This window comes from Pteropus medius, unplaced genomic scaffold, assembly GCF_902729225.1.
Source record: "Pteropus medius unplaced genomic scaffold, Ma_sr-lr_union100, whole genome shotgun sequence".
In the NCBI taxonomy this organism is placed as follows: domain Eukaryota; kingdom Metazoa; phylum Chordata; class Mammalia; order Chiroptera; family Pteropodidae; genus Pteropus; species Pteropus medius.
This window is the reverse complement of record NW_024342471.1, coordinates 2,449,937-2,472,582: the sequence shown is the minus strand read 5'-3', so window position 1 is coordinate 2,472,582 and position 22,646 is coordinate 2,449,937. Positions and strand designations below refer to the sequence as shown.

The following is a 22,646-nucleotide window of genomic DNA, read 5'->3' as shown; positions in this document are numbered from 1 at the left end:
ACAAGCTCTACTGGGGTCCCATCCACTCCCTTTGTCAGTCTCTTTTACAGCAGCACCCTTTGGAGTGTCCAGAAGACATAGATCCAAATGAGCACAATAGGGGATGGGGCCAAAGAAAGTGCAGCGCACAAGGCTCTGAGAAGGCTTCCAGGCAGAGGACTGCAAAGCCTGAGAAAGGTGGACACTTTGTTGGGTAAGAAAAATGGAGGGAGGAAGAAGGGGAAAAACAGTGAACTCTGAACCAAGAAATGCATCCTTGGACATCCCAAAATGACAGAGCATTCATTCCACAGCCAAGTACTCAAGCAGCCTCAAGGGCAGAAACCCCACACTAACCAGAGATGAAGGTTTCACCAGGCAGCCTGCCCTTTTGTGTGGGGAAATGTCAAGGCCCGGAGGCAAAAGCAGCAAAAGATAAGGGGTTGGGTGGGTGGGGAGTGGGGTTTAGGGGCAGTGTCAGAATTTGTGTTAAACCAAAAAGCGAAATCCTCCACGGAATCTGACACAGGGGAAAGCTCGCCCACAGTCCCTCATCACCTCTTCCTACTCCTTGCAAAGAATAAGAAGCTAAGTTACTGCCATCTTGGCCCTGACCTCAAGGCACAGGGGAAAGGAGGGGCTGAGGGCTGAAAAACCAGGGCCAGAACAATGAAAATGATGAGGACAACACAATGAGAGTAATAACAGCAGTTTTCCAGCTAAGAGCCTACTGTGCAAGCACATCTCTTTTATAAATGGCAGTTATTGCTCCCTAGTAAGCACAAGATTACCTGATTTTCACCCTAACTCCACAAAAGTTGGAAAACTGAGTTTCAGAGAAGTAATTTGCCAAAGTATACACAGCTATAAGCAATGGAAGATTCTAACTTTAATCAGTCTTCCTGTCCTGACGACGTTTATGCAAGCAAGGCATAAAAGTGTCCTTTAAATGCTCAGTTTACAGCCGACCTTTCCCAAGCGAATACAGCCCGAGCCAGCTGGCCTACAAGCACTGTCTCTGCATGACTTGCTATGTGGTTTATGCCCTTGTGATTTTTGAGGGAGCTCTGAGGGACCAGGACTGCTGAAGCCCATGCTCCCCAGACCAAGAGCTCCCAAATCTATGCAGTCTGGCCATTCCACAGCACAAGCCACCATCTCATCCACAGTACAACAGCCTCTTGCTTGTTTTCTTGTTCCATCTTGATGGCTCTGCCAGTTGTCCATACTGCAGCTAGCACAACCATACTACAGAAACTAGCATGCCCCCTTTGATGGTGTCCTAATTCACCCTAGACTAGAACCTAAATTCATCAGCAAGGCTGCAGGGTCACTGTGAAGCTTGGCCCCCACTATGCTGTCATTTCCATCTTTCAGGACATGGAGTTATTGGGTCCTCTTCTAGCCCTCAGGCTCTTGCGCAGGAAGTCCCTTCAAAATAAGCACCCTTTACCTCACCCCTTTCCCTTGTAAGTAACTCCCATCAGTGCCTCCTCTGATCATCACCTCACCATGGTGTCTGGGAACCCATGAAGGTGGTTATAACACAGTGAGATGACATCTGCCTGCCACAGCCTGTATCCCTTGCTCCCCATGCCGACCTTGGCACCTGTGTTAGAAGCACTCCAAGATTTGTGGCATGAATAAATTATGCTTAAAAAAATAAAGGTACCTGATATAATGTAACAGTCCTCCTTGCTTAATAATATTCCTAAATTGGGTAAGGAAATTAACAGCCAACATCAACCATATATATCTGTGATACAATACACACATTAATGTCAGTAACGAGACAGGCTGCTGACAGCACTGCTATCATTCGACTGACGAAGATGAGGAAAGGACCAAATTATAACCATATCAAGAGATAAGGCTATGTGAGAGAATCTATACATAGATGGCTAGGTACAAAACAAATGAGCGAAAATCTCTTTCAATGTTGGCTGAAACACTTCCCAAATGCCAGCAATAAACATCTAGATCAGAAGCTGGCAAACTGCACCTAGCCTGGTTTTGCATGGTCCCCAACTAAGGATGATTTTTACATTTTGAAGGGTTATAAACAACAAGGAAGAAGAAAGCGTGACAGGCAACCTGGCCCACAAAACCTGATATTTACAAAAAGTTTGCCAAACTCTAGAGAGAATGAAGGAATTGTTTAAAATGAGAATAGCATTAAATACTTAATACATTTAACAAAAAACATTTGTGGCCTTTAAGAATAAAACTATATACTATTACTAAGAGCCATAAAAGAAATTTCAATAACCAGAGAAACAGACTATATTCTTGGATAAGAAAGCTGTACACATATTCGTTGTCCTATAAACTTAATGTACATAAATATCAAAACCCCAAACAGGAATCCTAACATCAAGTTGTAATAAACAAAGTTTCAACATAGGCACAAAAGCAAACAGATCAGAAACAGAAAACCCACAAACCGATGAATATATGATATGGGAGGCACTTCAAATCATAAGACAAAAATATGAATTTTTCAGTACAGCATACCAAGACAACCGGCTCACCGTTAAGTAATAAAATCCAGAAGAAGTAAGACCTAAGGTTAAAAAAATAAATAAAGCCACTAACTGATTGTATTATGTTAGGGTAGGGGTCTCCTTTCTTAGCATGTCAATAAAGATGAAAAAGAGACTGATACATTTTGCAATATAAAAATTGTTTTTAGATTTCTGTGTGGAGAAAAACCACACAAACAAAATTAAAAGGCAAAATATAATATACGTAACATGTTGATAGCCTTATATTTGAAGAGTCTTACAAATCAATAAACAGAAAACAAAAATCCTTAATATAAAAATGGGCAAAACGTATGAGCTTCTAATCTTTAATCCCACCTCAAATAAAAATGACAAAATAAATGTTCAGTCCTTATTTAAAATCAAATAAAAGTCTACTGAAATGAGGTACCTTTTTTTTTTAACCTATGTCAGTTATTTTTAATACACTTACTGTAAGGTGATGGAGCAAGACAAACTCGTACTCCTAATGAAAATTAAATTTGTTAATGAAGCAATGTGGTTTATATGTATCAAAAGAAGTATAAATATTCATATTTACTTCAATTATTTGTCCTAAGGAAATGCTACTTCTAGGAATTTATAAGGTAATAATTAGCAGACACAGATATTTAACTACAAAATTATACATGTTAACATTATTAATAAGACCAAAAATCTAATATCCAAAACTAGGAAATTGAATGGTTTAATTGTGCTATGTTAACACAAAGGGATACCATGCAGCCATTAAAAAGATGGCACAGAAATATTTACTGACATGAAAAGATATTCACTTTACGTTATGCAAGGAAACTGGTTAAAAGAACAGTATGTACATTAGACACCAAGTGAAATAAGCCAGTCATAGAAGAATGTATACCACATGATTCCACTTATATCAAGTATTTTAAGGTAGCTGAACTCATAGAAGCAGAGACTAGAATGGTGGTTGCCAAGGGATGGGGTGGAGGGCAAAGTGGGCAGTTACTATCCAACAAATTTATTGTGCAAGATGAGTTAAGTGCTAGAGGTCTGCTGTACAAGATTGCGCCTATACTTAACACTCATTGTACACTTAAATTTTTTGTAGATCTCAGGTTAAATGGTTTTACCACAATAACAACAATAATGTAACAGAAGATATTAAATTTTTTAAGTGAAGCAATGAGTAAAAGAAATTAAAGGCAATTATACAATGAAAAAATAGTACGTAGAGCCCCACCCCACTGTTCATGTGTAAGTGTGCATACATGCATACACACACTGAAATGTTAACCAAAATGCTGGTGGGAAGGACGGCAAAGAACTTACTTTTTTTTTTACTCCTTTATATTTCCTGAAGTTATTTACTTAACAATGAAAGGTATACCACATCGGCACCCAGTTCTTCCCCACAGATCCAGGGGTGTCGCTACTCCTTAACAAGGCAACACAAAGCAGTTCAGTCCTTCCTGCTGAGACGTCACGACACAGCTCTGTAGTTACAGGACAGTGTGGAATAAAGTTCTCATGTCTCAAGTTGTAAAATAACTTTCGTTGCACGAATGGGAAAAAGCCAAGGTTTTGTAAATTATACTTAGCAGGTAAACAGGGGAACTGACAATAAAGGAGGTGTACCAATTAACCAAGGCTGCCCCAAAGAAGTGGCCTTCAACTTGGACTCCATGTTGGAACCACCCAAGAACTTTAAAAACACTATGGCCTGGGTCCACACTCAGAGTCTGATTAAACAGGTCTCTGTAGCCTGAGCATCTAGATGTTTTAAGGCTCCTGTGCAGCCACAGTTAAAAATCACTACCTTCAAGCAAGCAGGAAATCATTTACAATCTTTAAAAAAAAGTCGACCTCAAAATAAATGTAAGCCTGACAGGGTGAAAGACAGCAATATGGGAAATTCTGCTACGAGTATAAAAGTAAAATATTTAGATCTTTAACAAACTTTCAATTGCCAAAGAATTCAACCACCACCAATAATCAAGCACAAATGCAGAAGAGCTTTTAATTAGTATTTATTCATCAGCTGTTCAGCCACTGATCATTTCTATGTGACCATTTCTCTCCTGTTCTTCACTGTGGCTTACCATGGGCACCTGACTTGGAAGTATGATGGTATTATTTAAAGAGGATTTAAGGCTGAGCTGTTCCAGAAGTTAAATACCAATAAGATCTTCTGTATTTCTTGGAAGCCCAACTAAATCCTAAGGAAACGTGTCCTCCTATCAGCAGCACCTAGCAGGCCCTAGTCCAAAGCCCCAAGGCTGAACCCATTAATCACAGAGTTCTCCCAAAGGGTAGAATCCTCCTGTGTACAATTCATCTTTATATTCACAGCTCTTAACACAAAACAGATAGTAAATGTTAATGAGATACATAGTTACCCCAATTAGTTGGCACTAAATGAATAGTACATCGAAAACATAAATGCATGCCAAATCCATCTTTTAATCTACACACACACACACACACACAAAAACACAGTTCTCCAAAATAATACAAGAATAAGAAAGAAGAGAATAAAGTCAGTGGTTCATGTCCCTAAGCTCACTGGGGAAGCAAAATGCAGATTTCTTTTATACAATTATTTACAGACAATGTTCAAAGCTGTTTTTATTATACAAGCCAAAACTCAATACATCCAAAGGTCTAAGAGCAGGCAAATGGATAACTATGATGAGTCCACAGAAAAACTACCCAGCGATTAAAAGGGAGCAACTACTGAGGTACGTAGCAATGTGGGGGAATCACACAGATATGTCGAGTGAAAGAAGCCAAACACAAGACATACTGCTTGATTCCCTAATCTACAGTGACAGGAAGCAGGTAGTGGTGACCTAGAACAGGAATGGAGAGAGGGAGGGACTCCAAAGGTAGAGGAAGGAACCTTTGGAGTGACAGAAATGTTCTATGTCTTGGCTGTGGTTCTGGTGGCTCCACTTATATGTATGTCCATTTACTGTACGTAAACTATACTTCAATATTTCAAAAACTTCAATATTTGAAGAAAAAATGATTTAAAAACTCCTGTATCCCACTAACTTAAAAAATGTTCTCTCTCCCAAAGTCTGATGCTGTAGATCTGTTTGAGACCTGAGAACCTACATTTTTAACGAATGCAGTGTTCTTGGTGCTAGTGGTCTTCAGATCGCCCACATCTTTAGATGGGCAACATAGGGTGGGATAATGCTATTTTCTCCACTTGCATAAACTCATCTAGACAGGTGAGTATGACTAAGAAGGAAGACTGTGAGACAAAGAAACTCAAAACCAACTTGCCAAGTGGTAGTTTAGTCATTCCCAAGATATATAAAAGAGCTTTCAGAGGCAGCCAGGTTCAATGATAAAGCATACTTTAAAAGCCAATCCATGGCTTTCTGCGTAAATCCCATCATTAGGGGATTACAGTTGAACTGTGGCTGCTCCATTAAATTCTGCTCAATGCTAACATTTGACCTAAATGCTTTCAACTCAAGCCAAAAAGTGACTATGGGAACAAATATCCTCAACTTACATATGATCAACTCTCTTCAAGTATAATTACTTAAATGGTTGCCTAATACATAAGATGCTGCTTTAAGGAGTTTACACTTCTGACCTTGATCCTAGCTATCATTACTCCATTTAAGTGGCAATGAATGAACCTTTAAAGTGTGGTTATTGTTTGATCTTATAAAGATGGTTATGCTTACAGGGTGTAACTAAAAAAAAAAAAAACTAGTCATCCTACAGCTTTTCCCAAAACCCTCCAAGAACTCTTACTCTTAATTTTCAAACTATAAGTCACTACCCACTAGTGGGTCATGAAATCGACTTGGTGGATCTCAACCAGAATTTTTAAAACAATAGTACTTAACAGAACAAAATACTCCAGCGCACACCTCACAAGAAAAGTGTAACCCAGTTTCAAGTTAAAATGCTTTCTACCGGGAGTCAGTCAAAAAAAAAAAAAAAAAAAAACCTAAAAGTCACTGATGTAACTAAAGCTCTGCCTAGTGACATAAAAGGCATATTAAAATTGCCCAATTTATATCAGGTTATTTGCTGAGTCTTAAACTAACATAACCCATAGAAATTATCTGTTAAAGTGAACAAGATGATGGCACTAACAAGAAAACGTTATATGCCCTCGCCACAACGATGGAGTGAGTACCCAGAATCATGACCTCAGAGCAGCTTTCTGTAAGGTCTATCAAGCCCTAACCCGAACCACCACCACGACTGCAATCAAGAAAACCTCCACTGCACCCCTTGAGTTGTGTCAGCCTTCTATCGCTGTCTTGGTTTGTGTACCTGTTCTCTTAAGAAAATTTAAAAAGTTGGATAAAATCTGGATTTCTGAAGGAGAATGCACGGATGGTTGCCAGAAACCATCTGCGGAGAACCCCAAGTGAACGATGCTTTAGAGGCTGCACCCCCAGGAACCACCAGGCACCCATAGCAACAACCTTGCTCTGAAGATGGAAGAAAAGGGGCCCTAGGTGAATACTGCTGGACCACTTAGGAATCACCTAAAAATGTAGTCGGGGACCTCAATCGTGGGCCAGAGAGGACAAGAAGCCGCTGGACAGACGTGGCAAATATCCCTGGACTATCCATGGGGTGACGTGAGTGGGGAGAATCATTCCTAATTGAAAGCAAGTGATAAAATGAAAAAGAAAATGTTCAGTCTCTTCTAGAGACTTAGTCCAAGAAGCCCTTGGTACAGAATAAGCTCTAGTCCCAAACTAAACTAAATTCTACAACAGCTCTTAAATCTAGCCCAAGACAAGCTATTTTGCTGATGTCAGTTTACACACAGCATGGGCCATGAAAAGCGATAGCTATGCTAACTAGATGAGAAGACACTGACTCATCCACTGCTCAGTTAGGGGAAAGACAGAGGCAAGTGTACATTAAAAGGTCAAAGCAGCTGAAATCTTGTTGGTTTAGGGGCTTTACAATAAAAAACCAGTGATCTTTTTTTTTTCTGACTTAATGTTGTAGGTATCAGATGCTGTGGCTGGTATCAATCCAGCAGCTATCTCTTCCCCAAACTGTATTTAAATAAATTATGACAGGACCTTAAGACTCATCATCCTCACCATGCCTCTCTTGCCCCAGGTACCATTCACATGGACCACCTCCTCCAAGAAGCATTCTTGGGTTAGCTGCCCCTTTTCTGTGTTTACGTGACACAGCTCCTTGGTCCAGGCAGGGATGAGAGCAAAGACACAGTGTCCATCACACAAAAGGCATTCAAATATTTGGAGAAAACCCGAACGTTTCTCCATGAGCCAGTTAGTCATACACCAGAAACAAAACCTAATCCCTGCCCTCCAAATTTATTCAAGGAAATCATGTGGCTGGGACAAGAGAGGGGAGAGGTATGAAGCAAAAAGTACAGCCCGTGGGCCAGAATTAAAATATAAATGTATATTTGAGAAAACCCAAGCAAAATCAAGATAAGTTTTACTGCATTTATTTCTACTATGTATTATTCAACATATCACTTTTGTGCCAATGTTTTTTCATTTAAACACTATTTTAAATGTACCCATCAGTCATTACAAGGGCCATTGAAAAGCTAATTTAATACAGAATTTTAAAAATTAAATTACGGCTAACATTCAGTATTTTATTAGTTTCAGGTATACACCATAGTTATCCAACATTTATGTACCTAAAGAAGTCATAGCCATGGTTAAGTCCAGTATCAATTTGACACAGTACAATGTTATCACAATGTTACTGACTATATTCCTTATGTTGTATATTGTATCTCCATGACTTGTTTTATAGCTAGAAATTTGAACCTCTTATTCCCCTTTACTTCTCCCACTTTTTTTTTCTATTGCAGTTGACATTTAATATTATTACATATATTAATTTCAGGTATACAGAATAATGGTTGGACATTTATATAATCCATAAAGTGATCTCCCTGCCTAGTCTAGTACCCATCTGGCACTACACATAGTTATTATCATATTATTGAATATATTCCCTATGCTGTACTTTACATTCCCATGTAAACAGAATTTTAATGACAAGATAAAAGAGTGCAGAATTGACTTCCTATATATCCAAGATACTCTTATCAAAATTCTGGGAAGGGTGGTTATTATCTCCACATTTTAGAAAACCCAGGCACGGAAAGGCTAATTCACTCTTGGACAAAAGGCCACGCACAAGTGGCAAATACAACAAACATTCTGAGGGCATGAAAGCTGCTCCTGTTCCCTTACAGACTAACAACAGAACAAGGCTCTGAAGATGAGCAGCCAGAAAAGGCTTAAGAGGTTATGTCTGAAGGTCATTCTGAAAGAAGCCAAGGTAAACCCCCTGTTACCGGCAGGATGTGGAAAGAAAGCTTTCTCCTCTTCCACATCTCCAAGTGACCCTTGTTATTTGATGTCCCGCCTGACAGCACTGAGAAGCACTTTCCAGAACAAGGACAGCCTTGGGTGCTAAGGTAACTTCCAAGGAGTGGCTCTGTCTTGCTAATCCTGTGCCGCCCTTGATACCACCCTAGCCCCGGGCACCATCCTCCCATACCCAGCACAGTCCTACCCAGCACAGTCGATGGCTCATCAGTCGCCTCCAGCTACTGCTGCCACTCTGCTGGGAAGAGCATTTCAAATAATTGTTCACTCCGTGCCTCAAGCTCAATGTACTTATTAGCCCTCTCCCTGGATGACTCTTCAGACCGTATCGTTCCTCCTGGGCATGTTCTCGCCCTTTCCTCTGCCCCAAGTGCCAAAGCTAAATTTCCTTCTCTCACCTGCAGAAAGAGGTCAAGCTCCACCTTTCCCTTATTTCCTAACTATCCATTACATCTGCTCAGTTTTGCTGGACTTTGGCTCACTGACTCGGTTCTCTCAAACAACTGCTTTCTTCCTATTGTCTGGAGGAAATTCCATCTGCAAATCTCTTCTGCAGTATCCCCTATCTCCCCATCCCAACCCCACTACCCTCTAGCCCTGTCTACCAAGAATTCTACCTCCCCCTCCTCGCAAGCTCTCAAGATGAGGAAAAGGGCGCTGAAATCTCACCTACCCTGCTGCATAAACCTGATGGTGGAGAGTGGATTTGCCTGAAGTGCACTGCAATTACCCAGGGCTGTGACACTGTAATTATTCTCCAGGTTAACTCCAAGTACACAGTGATTGAAATAATAGCTTTTCCCTGACCTTTAACAATATCCCATGCCTGTGAGAATGTTATACATCATTTTTCTGCAAAGGAGCATGTTCTTCCTAACCAAAAAAAAATATATATATATATACACATACACACACCCATTCAATAGTCAATACAGAGACTGCAATCACTTAGAATCCTATGCCACAGATTTACTGCTTTTTCTAATGAACCTGACATTTTTACAACCTAAAAACCTTAAAAGGATTAAAAAAAGATGTATTCAGCTAAAAGGGCCTCCAGACTCTCCATGAAGTTTGTTTAATCTGTGTTCCTTTTTTGCCTGTGTACTTACTTTTCCTCAACCCCCTAAAATTCTGTATAAAAGAAAACATAAAAGTACACACAGAGCCTTGGAAGTCTCAGGACTGGAGCTCACTCAGAAAATAAAGTAGATGAACACCTGAAAAACACTAAATCTAACATTTTAATTGTAGATCAGGCATTTATCATCATTCTTTCTCACTTGTTTAATGAAGGCAATGCCTTCTAAGAGTGGCATAAATGTTAATGTTCTGTTATTAAAATTTAATAATGTCTGACAGCACTGAGAGGGACTTTAGAGATTTTCTGGTAACCCAGCTGGGCAAACTGGAGCCACAGGCTCCTCAACCAACTACCTACACAGACACACATGCACAGTCATATGTTCACAGAAAACCAGACACATGCTCACAGACAGAAGCACACACGGTCACAGATACACACACACAGACACCCGCAGACCCAGATGCGCACACGGACATAGACACATACAGACACAGAGACACAAATTCCCCAAAGCAGAGCTTATGTACCAAGAAATAAATGGTCTTACCTGCGGAATGAAATCTTACCCTATCAACAAAAATATTCTTTAATCAGTGCCCCACCCACCAATTCTGGCGTCTGTGCGAGGCTGGGACCATCCCAATGCTCAGCATGAGCCACTTCAAGTGCTGAAGGAATTTCAGCTTTTATAACCCACAGGCTCGCCGAAATTGTATAACCACACCACCTAGTCAGAAATGCCTTCTACATGTGTTACACAACAGCCACCACCTGGTTACAAACGGCTATTGCATGCCTCCAGCACGGCCTGCTTGCCGTGTCTATGTATCTACATGGTAGGCTGGATATTCCACTGTGGAAACCAAGCAGCTGCTGAGATTACATTTCTCAAACCTACACAAATAAGAGCAACTGAAGCCTACCCTTCCAAATCCTTCCTTTCAGATGAACAAGTCCACCCACATTGCTTTCAGCTTCAGTGCAAAGGTGGATTAATTTTACTCCCTGGTAATTTTTTATTTCCCCAACTGGGGGCCCAAAGACAATTGTTTTCAAAGCTCAAAGACTTTCAGAGATTAAAAATAGATCTCAAGGTATGATCTCTTCATTAAATGATAGGCAAAGCCAACACATCACTAATATTAATTAAGAGCTAACTGCTGGAGCCCAGTTAGAAGTGGCATTTGGGATACAGGTGCCAGCTGCAGAGGCCCCATTGAATAGTGAAAGTGCCCATGAAGACATACAAAAAAGGCAAACACACTCTGACAACCTAGTGTCAGTAAGAGGGAAGAAGTCACACCCAGTCAGACTTTGTCCATTCTAGTTCTGACTCTAACCCAGAGCCTGCCAGAAACCTGGGCAGGGGGCACCTCTGCCCCTCGGGATGTTCTATGCAAAGGCCAATCTCTGCCTCCATCTCCCCAACACCAGACTGCACTTCCCAAATTCAGACGGGACCATGAGGCTCAGATGAGAAACAGGCAGGGAGAAGGGGCATCTACCGGCAGCAGCAAAACACATCTTGGGAGAGGTGGGGTCTCTGGGATAAAGGCAGAAGAGGAACCAGGAAAACTCTTGAAGAAAAGGAACTCTAAGTGTTACTTATGCATGAATAATCTTAAGGAAATCAGCAGTGAGCATAAGAGGAAGATACAATTTGACAGGAGAAGCCACAGTAGAGGCTGAGGAGAAGGATGGGAGCCAAATGCTTTAACTGTCCAAGAGCAGGAGATTCACTACCACAAGTTCCCAGAACACAGGTAACACATGACACACCCAAGCCATCAGGTCAACACGCCCAGGTAGACCAGAACACCCACTGCTCCGAGGTGAGTCAAGAGGAAAAATCTAGCATGCAGCCTATGGAAAAAATACTCCCAGTTTCTATATCGTGAACACAAAAACTGTACTCAGGATGTTCTGTGAAGACGCTAACCTCAGAAAGTTTCTACTGCAGGGACCAAAAGAAAACTTTAATTTGGAACAAAGGAGAAAAGAATAAAATACAAACAAAACAAAACAGTTGGTACTGAAAGAAAATTAGAAAAAAGAAATAGGATCGACAATTCGATGAAGAAAATGGACCTAAATCAAGAGACGACAAGCTGGGGTTGGAAAGAATTCTAAGGAAAAGTCAAAGCACAAAATTAGCTTAGAAACAAAGAGAAGTGAAACTGCAGAAAATAGTAAAAAAAAACTGAAAGGTGGAGGTAAAAAATTGACAAGCTCGATAAACTCTGGTGTTGCCAGAGTCATTACCAAAAAGGCAATTCTAGTTCAGAGATGAGAACCAGGGAGGGAAAAAAGAAAAGAGCAAAGCCAAGACATGAATGATCCATGTTTATTAACTGGACCTAAAAATAAAAAGAACGAAGAAGCCAGTCGTGTTGCATGATTCCATTTATAATGAGATGTCCAGAAGAGGCAAATCTATAGAAAGAGAACGTAGATTAGTGGTTGCCCCGGGCTGGGGTGGAAATGGGAGACAGGAATGGGAAGTGATTATTAAGGGTTTGGGGTTTCTTTATGGGATGAAGAAAAAGTCCTAAAATTTGATTGTGGTGATGTTTACACAAGTCTGATTTACTAGGAGCCACTGAACTATATGCTTTAAATGGGAAAACTTTATGGTATATGAATTGTATCTCAATAAAACCTTGCTATAAAGAACAAATGAAACAGACTTAAAGAAACAAAAGATGTAGAATGAAAAACAACTATCCTGAGATAAAAATCTGAATATAGAGATTACAAGGGCACACCAGAGTCATGCAAAATCAGAGAGAAGAAAGCTATACTTGGACAAATTCTGGCAAAATAATTTTTAACTACAGGATAAAAAAAGACAAATATTCAAGGAGGAGAAAATAGTAGTAATAATTAAGATATGCCCCCAGGATTTTCCAAGGCAGCATTAAATGCAATAAGTCAACAGAAAATGCAGATATATAAAGAAGTGAAGTAAAAGTTTTCCCAAAGAATTTTATACCCTGACAAGTTGCACTTCATGTGGGTAAGCCAAAAACTGCAATCTCAGATACGCATGGGCTGAGAAAGAAAAAAAGCTTGAGGCCTTATTCTAAACTCATAAGAGGCAAGATTCAGAAAGACCATCAATATACAAGGCTGCTAATATTGAATGTCAACCAAAACCATGATCAGAACTAAACTAAATGAGGAACATAAATCCAGGTATAAAACAAAATGCATGTATCAAATTATTCTCTAAGCATATGCTATGCAATGTTAAAAATGTAATTAATAACAAAGCAGATTAAACAAGAGTATGTCAAATAAAGACTGAAGATTAGGAATAGGAAGATGCTAAGTAAGGCCTTTCAGACAGGAATGGAAAAATACCATTAGATCTTAGCTCTGACAACTGGAGAAACAGGTCTTTTTTAAAAAATGTTTTTTACTTAAAGGAAAGAACTATTAGAATTTGAGAAAGACTACAGACTAAAACTAAATTTGCAAATTAGTTAAATTCATTTTATTAAAAATATTCTCAGATGTGTCAAAAAAATAAATGCCCAAAGATAGACCTTTAACAAAATGAAACAAAAATAAAGCAACATTAATGCTGCTTTACTGTTATTTTTTAAATGACAGATACAATGGAATTTATGCCAGAAAATATTAAATGAAGAAAAGGTCATTTTACATTGCCAAAGTACAAAATTCACAATAGAAATATGACAATTTTTATGTTCTAAACATTATTTCACTGAAATATGGTACACAATGGTTAGCAATATAGACAAAATGATCAACACTCCATATATATATATCTGTCTGTCTCTAAGTAGATGGGGAGTGGGGGAGCAAGAGGGTGGAGGGCTATGAGCACAGGCTGGAGTTTGTATCGATCAGAGAATCTGACCAACGTAACTAATAAGGTTAATATAATAGGTATCAGACGCTGCACCCCCACAGAAAATAGCTTTATTTACAATGACTAAAAAGCATTTGTGAAAACTGACCATCATGCCAAATGAAAATTTCAACCCCCACCAAAAAAAGGAAACATTTATATTTCTCATTGTCTGACCATAATGCCAAAAAGATTTAAAAAATAATTATCAACAAGAAAGTCTAACAACTTCAAAATTTTCAAACTTTCTCCCAAATAACTGTTGGGTCATAGGTGAAACTGAAACTGTAAAAAACACCCTTAATTTAAACAACAAAGAATAAGTTACAAAATGAAGAAAGTAAAAAGAAATTAAAGAGAGAAAGAGAGAATTTAGCTAGGAAATAAGCAGCACAATTGATAATTTGATAAATACAGCCAAGAAGGCACTTAAACAAACCTCCCAAGGCCACAGCGAATAGAGACCCTCCATTTAAACCTCACAGGGCCCAGGCAGCTTCCCAGGTAAATATCTCCAAGCCTTAAGGGATAGTCACTTCCTATGCTACTTGGACAACTCCAAAGCACTGGGAAAAGACAAAAATCTTGTCAATCATTTAAAATATCTAGCATAATCCAGATCCCAACCTTGACAAAGCACAAGTAAAAAAGCTAGTATTATAACTTACATCAACAGGTAGAAGGAAGAAAAAAATGTAAGGTCGACAGAAACCAAAAAAGCATCTGATAAAACTCAACATCAGCTTTTGAATAAAGCCTTCAGTGCATTCTGACACAGAAGTAAAATGTCCTCAGAAAGAACCTCTATCTCATTTCAATAACCAATGAGATACTTACACCCTAAAAAATTCAGAAAGGGCCCACTAAAGCCAGAAACAGAAGGGAGTCTGAGTACCTCCATTATAGAATACTGTTCTTGAAGTTCTAATCCAATAAGAAAAATATTTTAAAGTTCAAATAATGGAAAAGAGAAGACAAAATAATTATTTACAGGTCTGTCTACCCAGAAAATTAGTTTTTAAAAAAAAAAAAAGCACTAAAATAAGATATTCCAGGAAAGGAGCCAGTTACAAACTGAACATAGAAAAGAAACATCCTATGCAGTAGCATTAACTCACACAGTGCCCTCTTTTTTAGAGTGGTGTAAACACACATTTGCAGGGGTGATAAGAAAGCAGACAGTATTGCACCGAGCAATGTACAGTGGTTATCTCTACCAAGGGGGATTATAATTGTGTTTTCTTTGTTTTCATCTGATTTCTAAGTTTTATTTATGCCCCTCCTGTTGTACTAGGAAGCAAAATTAGGAGTAGCTCAATTCTTAGTACCTACAAAAGGTTAGTAAATTTAGGCCACAAAACAAAGCAAAACAACTGAAAGGCTAAACTTGGCCAAATACTAAAAAAAGTTTAATTCTGAAGAAATAATTACACATTTTAAAATATCTACTTTGATTAATGTAATCTCTCATTTATGGTTTCCCTTTAAAGAAAATCTAACCTGTTTTTGGGGGGGAAAAAAAAACTTACACATTTAGTAATTATTTCTCCCTTTCCAAATAAATGTTACACATTGACATTTCAGTTTCACAACAGTGAGGGCACTGTAAATCAACAAAGGAGGTTTAGGATTATCAGATGAACAAAAACTACTCTGACTCTGTAATAAGCCGACCTGGGGGCAAATCAAATTTTATAAACACTAAAAGCAAATGTATTAACAGTGCCCTCTGGTGTTATAATATTTAAACAGGGCTCGATAAAGGTAAGAAATTATGAAATATTATAAAATTGTTTTTCTGTTCCTTAGATTCCACACATCAGTGAAATAAGTCAAATGGTATGTATCTCTGTCTGACTGCCAGAGGGGAGAGGGGTGGGGGAGGCTGGGAGGAAGCAGTGAAGGGTTAAAGTACAAATTAGTAATTGATAGAGGGTCATGGGAACAGGAAGCACGACATAGGGAATGCAGGCAGCAGTAAGGTCATGGTTATGTGTAGAGCCAGAGGGAAGAGAGAGTAATCAGGGGGATTGTTTCATAAACTATATAAATGTCTAGACAATGTAGTATATACTTGAAACTAAAAAAAAAAAAAGTTTTTAAAAAACTTTTGGGAAATTTCAAACATATAGAAAAGTAGAATTAAAATACATTTCCATTTCAAATCCAACTTATTTCTGACAATGCGCTGTTTTGATTCACATGGCAACCTCTCTATTTGATTAAAAGTATCAGAGATCACCAGCTGTCTCTAAGAGTCCTCTCTCATTCAATTAACTAACAATTAACATAATAAAAACTCTTGATTTTAATCTGGGCACACATTTCTCAGCCTCCTCTGCAGCTAGGTGTGGCCATGTGACTAAGTTTTGGCCAACAGGATGTGAGTGGAAGTAAGCATGCCCCCTCTGTTCCCTCTTCCTGGCTGCTGGAACCACCTTGAGCCATGATAATAAATCAATCAATATCCTAGAATGGTGAAACAATAAGAAAAAAAAAATCATATAACATAAGGAGCCTCTCTTTCATACATGGGTATACTAAAACAGCCAAAACTATACCCTAAAAAGCAAAACAACAACAACAAAAAGAAAATGTGGCAAGATAACACATTTAGAATACCCTCAGTTACTAGATTTTCAAAAGGAAATGTATCAGTACATATTTCAAACCTAGCTGAAGGTTATTTTCCTTCGAATGGAAGGATCATGAAAAGAGATAAACATCTTGGTGAGATGAATAAATGCGCTGTTCACCTTTACTATCAAAGACTTATTAAACTGGCTTTTCTGGCAGACACGTAAAGGATGACCGCTCATTCATAACCTCAAAGCACAACACGGAATGTGTTGACAGCACATGCCATAATCCAGCAAAGAAAGTAAAAACTAGTTTATCAGCACTGGAAGTAAATCCATTGTGAAAACCGTATCCTTTGAACTCAAAGTTCACATGACAGTGTGTCCTGGTCAGCACCATGCAGAAGAATACAAGGGACAGTGGAAAAATTGCACTGTACTGGGAATCTGGAACCACACGCTACAGACCAGGCTTGGCATTTTAAGTGCAAGAAAGTCATTACCCAGTGGGCCTCAAATATCTTGCACTATAAAGTAAAGGCATCAGCCTACATCTGCGGTTTCTGTACTTCTGTTTTTAGTAATAGAACAAACATCCTCAAATTAAATCTTATTGAAAGCCTAGAGGGGGGAATAATTACATAAGTATGTGGACGTCATTTAAATGTGGACTCAATACTCTTTTGCTGTAAAGTTTTAATACATATTTTTCAGAAATAAAACAAAACGTCCAACCAATAAATCAAAGATTCCATAACTTACTGAACTTTGATAACAGCAAGAAAAATACATTTATCCAATTTATTAGCCAGCAGCCTGCAAATGCTATGTTGTTCTTTTTCACCTTTTATCATTATTTGGTACTCTAATACAATGCTCTAATTTTGAGTTAAAGGAGAAAAAAGATCATTCAAGACCAAGAAGAGCAAAAATCAACTGCTTTAAATCATTTAAAAATAGAATCCATTTTTAATTTTAATTCTTTGAGTTAAAAAAAATGTGACATACCTATTAGAATGACTGAAAAGGGAAAACTGCTCAAAACCAAGCACTAAAAATGACACAGAGCAACTGGAACTCTCATTTACACCTGGTGAGTATGTAAAAGGGAATGACCTTTTACATACTTTGGAAAACAGGTTTGGCCATTTCTTATAAAGTTAAAACATACACATTTACCAGCAATATTACTCCGGGTTATCTACCTGGAGAAATAAAAACTTACATTCAAATAAAAATCTGTATATAAATGTTGATAGTGGCTTTATTTACAATAGCCAAAACCTGGAAACATTCACCTTTAACTAGTGAATGGATAAACAAACTGTGACATATCCCTTTTTAAAACAAGGCACCTTTTAACACCCCTCAGATAAGGCCAGAATAAGAGTTCAATAATAATACCAAGTGTTGGTAAAGCTGTGGATAAACTCTTTTTCCAGAAATGTAAATCAGTTCAAATACTTAGGGAAACACTTTGGTAACAACAAGAAGGCCAAAGATGTATGTGCACTATGACTCAGCAATGCCATTTCTCAGCATATTCCACCCAGTTTTTAATAGTACCCAACCAACGCACCAATATGAATACATGTAAGTTCTGGTATGTTTCAACAGTAGAAAAAAAACAGAGCAGTTAAAACAAATTCATTCTAACCACTTAGGTCAAAATGACTTGAAAATATATTCTTGATAGAGCAAGTAGATTATAAAAAACACCACATGAGATATTTTAAGGTTTTAAATCATGCAGTCAATATTGTATGAGTTTATGGATATATAAACATGTAATACAAAAGTAAAAATGTGGACTACAAATTTATCTCTGGGAGAGAGAGGGAGGGAAATAAGGTGAGCAAAAGATATAAAGTGGGCATCTAAAATGTTTTGTTTTGTTTTGTTTTTTAAATCCTAAAGCTAAGATGACATGTTTAGATTAGACCTGGTTATCTGATATATGAGTGGTTCATGCTTTCATTTTCTTTATATTTGAATTTTCATAACTAAAAACAACCTTTTGACAAAGACAATCTCTGGAAGGATACAAAAAAAACAAACACAAAAACCTGTAAAAGTGGTTGCCTCCAGAGAGGGGGACTGCGGTCAAATGTCTGTCCTCGTGTTCCTTTCAGATTTTGTTCCACATACATCCATTACCTTACTTTGTTAACTACAAATAAATTTATTGTCTCTTCAATTCCAATCCTGCCTCCCCCAGGGGAAAAAAAAAATCTACCTAACGTATTTTTATTTAAGATAAGGAAAGGCCACTGATAAAGATTCCAGCCCTGACTGTGCCAGGGATGAGCAATGCCACCTGGGGAGGTGATTTAACCTGACCCTCTCCAAGGGCTGTGCCAATTCTGACGCACGAACCTATCTCCATAAACCAGAGATCAGAAGTCTTAACCATGCCTCAGGAAGCAATCAGCTGTTCTCTTGTAACCCTGGTAGGAAAACATTTAGAATCTGTTATAACAGCTCTGCACAGACCATCTGTAGTGATTGCCTCATATCCTCTGTGGAATAAAGTGGGCAGAGATGTGTATAGATAGTTACTGTTTCTCAATACTGAATGAGGTAGTAGGGCAAGAAGTTGAGGGGGCAGTTATCTGATGACTTATTTTCTTCATGAACTAAGTGGAGGTCATGGTGAAAGAGGAGGAGACTGAGGATGAGACTGGGGAAAGGATGAGTAGAAACAATGACATAAAGAGGAAAAAAGTCAAGGGTCTAACTGAACCCAGAACCTGTAAATGGTAACAAAGAAGTCACCTTGATATCTGGTTTCTCTCCAGCAAGTACAACTCACTCTCTCTCTCTCTCTCTCTCTCTCTCTCTCTCTCTCTCTCTCTCTCTCTCTCACACACACACACACACACACACACACACAATTAAATAGTAGGACTGTGCCACTGAGGACAGTTGGCAAGTTATGGGGCCAACTCAGAGTAAGGAAATCATGATACTGATAAGATGACAGTCACGTGACTCCCTGTGGAGTCCACAGGAGTTAAAAAGGGCTAGAAAGGCAAACAGAAGCCAGAGAACACCTAAATGCCCAAGGAACAAGGGCCACTGGAAGAGAACAAAAGAGAATTAGGAAAGAAAGGATGTGGGCACAGGAGATTCTCCAAGCTCAAGATATCAAAAGTGCCATCTGGGAGATGACAAGGCCCAGGAAAGCTGACATGAACTGGAAGTAAAACTCTCTGGGAAAGATCACGTAAAGAGACAGTAAGGTCTGCAGACTGGAAGAGCCAACAGCTTAGAGATAATGTTAGAAGACACAGTGGAAAGAAAAGTAGCGAGCCATATACCAACGTTCCCAAGGAACATCAGGAATGGCCGAGAGGCTGGTAGGTGGTGGCAAAAAAGTAAAGGGAAGTGGATACTGCAGATCGGCACAGACTTCAGTAATGACAGGCATGGTGGAACTAAGGCTGGAGAACACAGCCTGTTACTCTCTCTACCTGGAATGCTGTAACATAGGAGAATTCCTGCTCATATTTCAGATCCTTGTTTAAACTATCAGTTCCTCAGCAACTGCTTTCCAGACCCTTCAAAATCCAAATCAAATTGCTCACCTGCCTTTGCTGATCCCTCCAAAGCAATGACCACAATTTATACCAAGTATCCTTCTTTATTCAAATTTATGCTGTTCTTGAGTTCTTGCAGTGAGGAGTCCACACATTTCTGAATCTATTTGGTTCCTAAGTTTTGACTAGCAGAAAATAAGATTTCAGAGTGAAGGGAAGGCCTAAAAATATATCCAGTGGGCCACCACCAGTTCAGGAAGGCAGGTTCTCTGGAGTATTGGTTTCAAGACACCTTAGCCGCACATACATAAACGTAGTCTGCTTGGCTGTAAGAATTCCTAATGCTATCAAGATTCCTTTTTTTTTTTTGATGTTATTCTGTCTTGCTAATGGTAACATAATCATGTATAAGCTTTCTGGTAAAAAATGTGAAAAATCCAAAAGAGTGTAAATAAAATTAAAATGTATCATTTGTAATTCATTCAACAAATCATAAGATTACTGAATAATTTTTTTAATGTCCCTTTAGCAGACAGGCACTTATATATATACTGCTTATAGGAATAACAATTGAACATTTCTAGATGGTCATTTAACACCATTAATCAAAAGCTAAAAATACACATAAACTTTGACCCAACAATTCTACTCTTAAGAAATTTATCATAAAAAGAGTAATTAAAGTAGGCTAGATTTTTCATTATGAGAATGTTGACTAAAATAGTGCTTAGAATAATCCCGAACTGGAGGGAAAAAATATTAATGTCTAAAAATAGAAAACTGGTGGGGTAAGCTGTGGGTACATGCTTCTAACAAAATATTGTGGGGATTAAAAAATTGTTAATAGAAGTACTCACTGACATGGAAATGTAGTGAGTGGACCACTGAGTGGAGGAAAAGGCAGATTACAAAGCATACGCAATAATCTCATTGTAGTGTGTACACACACACACACACACACACACACACATACACATACACATACACATACACACTGAAGGAAAAATACCAAAATTGCAAGTGAATATCTACAGGGAATAGGATTATAAGTGGCTTTTTCTCTTATTTTTCTACAATGTGTATATATCATTTTAATCTTTAAAGCCTAAGGATGATACTGAAATAAACAAACTAGGAGAATATGCTGCACTCAAAACCAGTGGGAGGTAAACAAAACAAAACAAAACAAAACTGAACGCACCACATGGATGTAGTCAACGCACTCCAAAGCAGCAGCAGGCTGGGTCAGCGCTCCTCCGAAAACACACACTCAAGGCCCGTTTCCGAGGTCTTGCCGCCGGCACCTGAGTAACTAAGGAAACTGGAGGTGTGGCCGAAGATAGGCACTCTCGATGCTCTGTGAACCTACTGTGCTTAGGGACTCCTGATTTTTCTGTATTTCTTCATATCCTTTTACTCTCTACCAAAGGCCATTTTTATCTGACAAAAGTACTGTACTTCTTCACATTTTCCTATTCTTTATTTTTTAAATCCATTCTTTATTTTTTAAAAAAATGAGAAATATTCATTGGACTCTTAACTTTAACGTGTCTACAATTACAAGCTACAAAACACACTTGTGATTCTTGGGTAAAAAAAGAAAATGACTTTTAAAAAATTATATATATATATATGTATACATTTAAAATGTTAAATTTTTTTTTCTTCTTGAGCCAGGAAAGTAACATCTAGAAATACTGCCTACCAATCAATTTACCTGTTGAACTGGTTCAGAAGCATTTCCAGGCAACAAGAAACCTCTCGATTTAACAGGAAAAAAATGAGAAAGGGGAAGCTGACAGAAGCATCATTTGACTGTGAGTATACATTTATTATGCAGTTCGTGAATGGAAGTGGTTTACATTATGAAATACCCCAAAATCTAGAAGCTTACAAGCTGAGAACATACTACTCAGCAGCAATAAAGCAATGTAGGCCCTGAGCTGTGCCACTGCCCCACGTGACTACTGAGCACCTGATATGTGGTACAGCCAACTGGGATGTGCTGTAAGTATAAAGTACACACCAGACTTCAAAGAGTTACTTACCATGGGGGAAAAAAAGTAAAATATCTCATTAATAATTTTTATGTTGATTACTTGAAGTGATATTTTTATATATTAGATTATAAAATATACTACTAAAAATTAATTTTACCTGTTTATTTTTTCCTTTAATTAATACAGCAATTAAAAAATTATATGTGATTTTTTTTTAATATAACTGTATTGGGCAGAACTGGTCTAAAAACAGTGTATATGAGGAAAAAGAAAAGTAAATCATAACCAGACTCCACCCAAAGAATGTGTTCTGATACTTTGACTTCACAAACTCACATACACACAACACAGGCAAGGCCATATATCTTAGTCCAAACATCGGAACAAACTCTGTATTACTATCTTACACAATCAGCTCTGCAGCCTGCACTGATGGAGGGGAGCAGGTGCCATAACCTAATTTCTCACAGTCACAGCACTGGGAGAAGGAGAGAGGGAGCCAGATGTGAAAAAGGCCAAAGCAGAAATTCATGTGCTAACAAGCACAAGCTGAAAAGTCATGAGGGGAGCTGAGGCTCTTTGCCGGAAGCTCGGAAGCAGCAAGAAATCTAATGAAAACAGAAGGTCCATCCAAGAGTAAACACTACTCAAAACCAGACAGGCTTTCTCACTACTGACTTGAAGGTTCTGGTCCTGTATGG

General features: G+C 38.4%; 1 protein-coding gene across 3 annotated transcripts in view; it reads right to left on the bottom strand.

Annotated features, from left to right (window-relative positions):
• SLC23A2 (solute carrier family 23 member 2) overlaps positions 1 to 22,646 on the bottom strand; it is a 110,780-nt gene that overhangs the window by 68,686 nt on the left and 19,448 nt on the right. The window contains exon 1 of one of the 3 annotated variants that reach the window (XM_039863784.1): positions 10,498 to 10,519. The exons of the other annotated variants lie outside the window; for them this stretch is intronic. The gene's annotated coding sequence lies outside the window, so the exon portion shown is untranslated. Of the gene's footprint in view, positions 1 to 10,497; positions 10,520 to 22,646 lie in introns of those variants that run through there. 3 annotated transcript variants of the gene reach the window in all.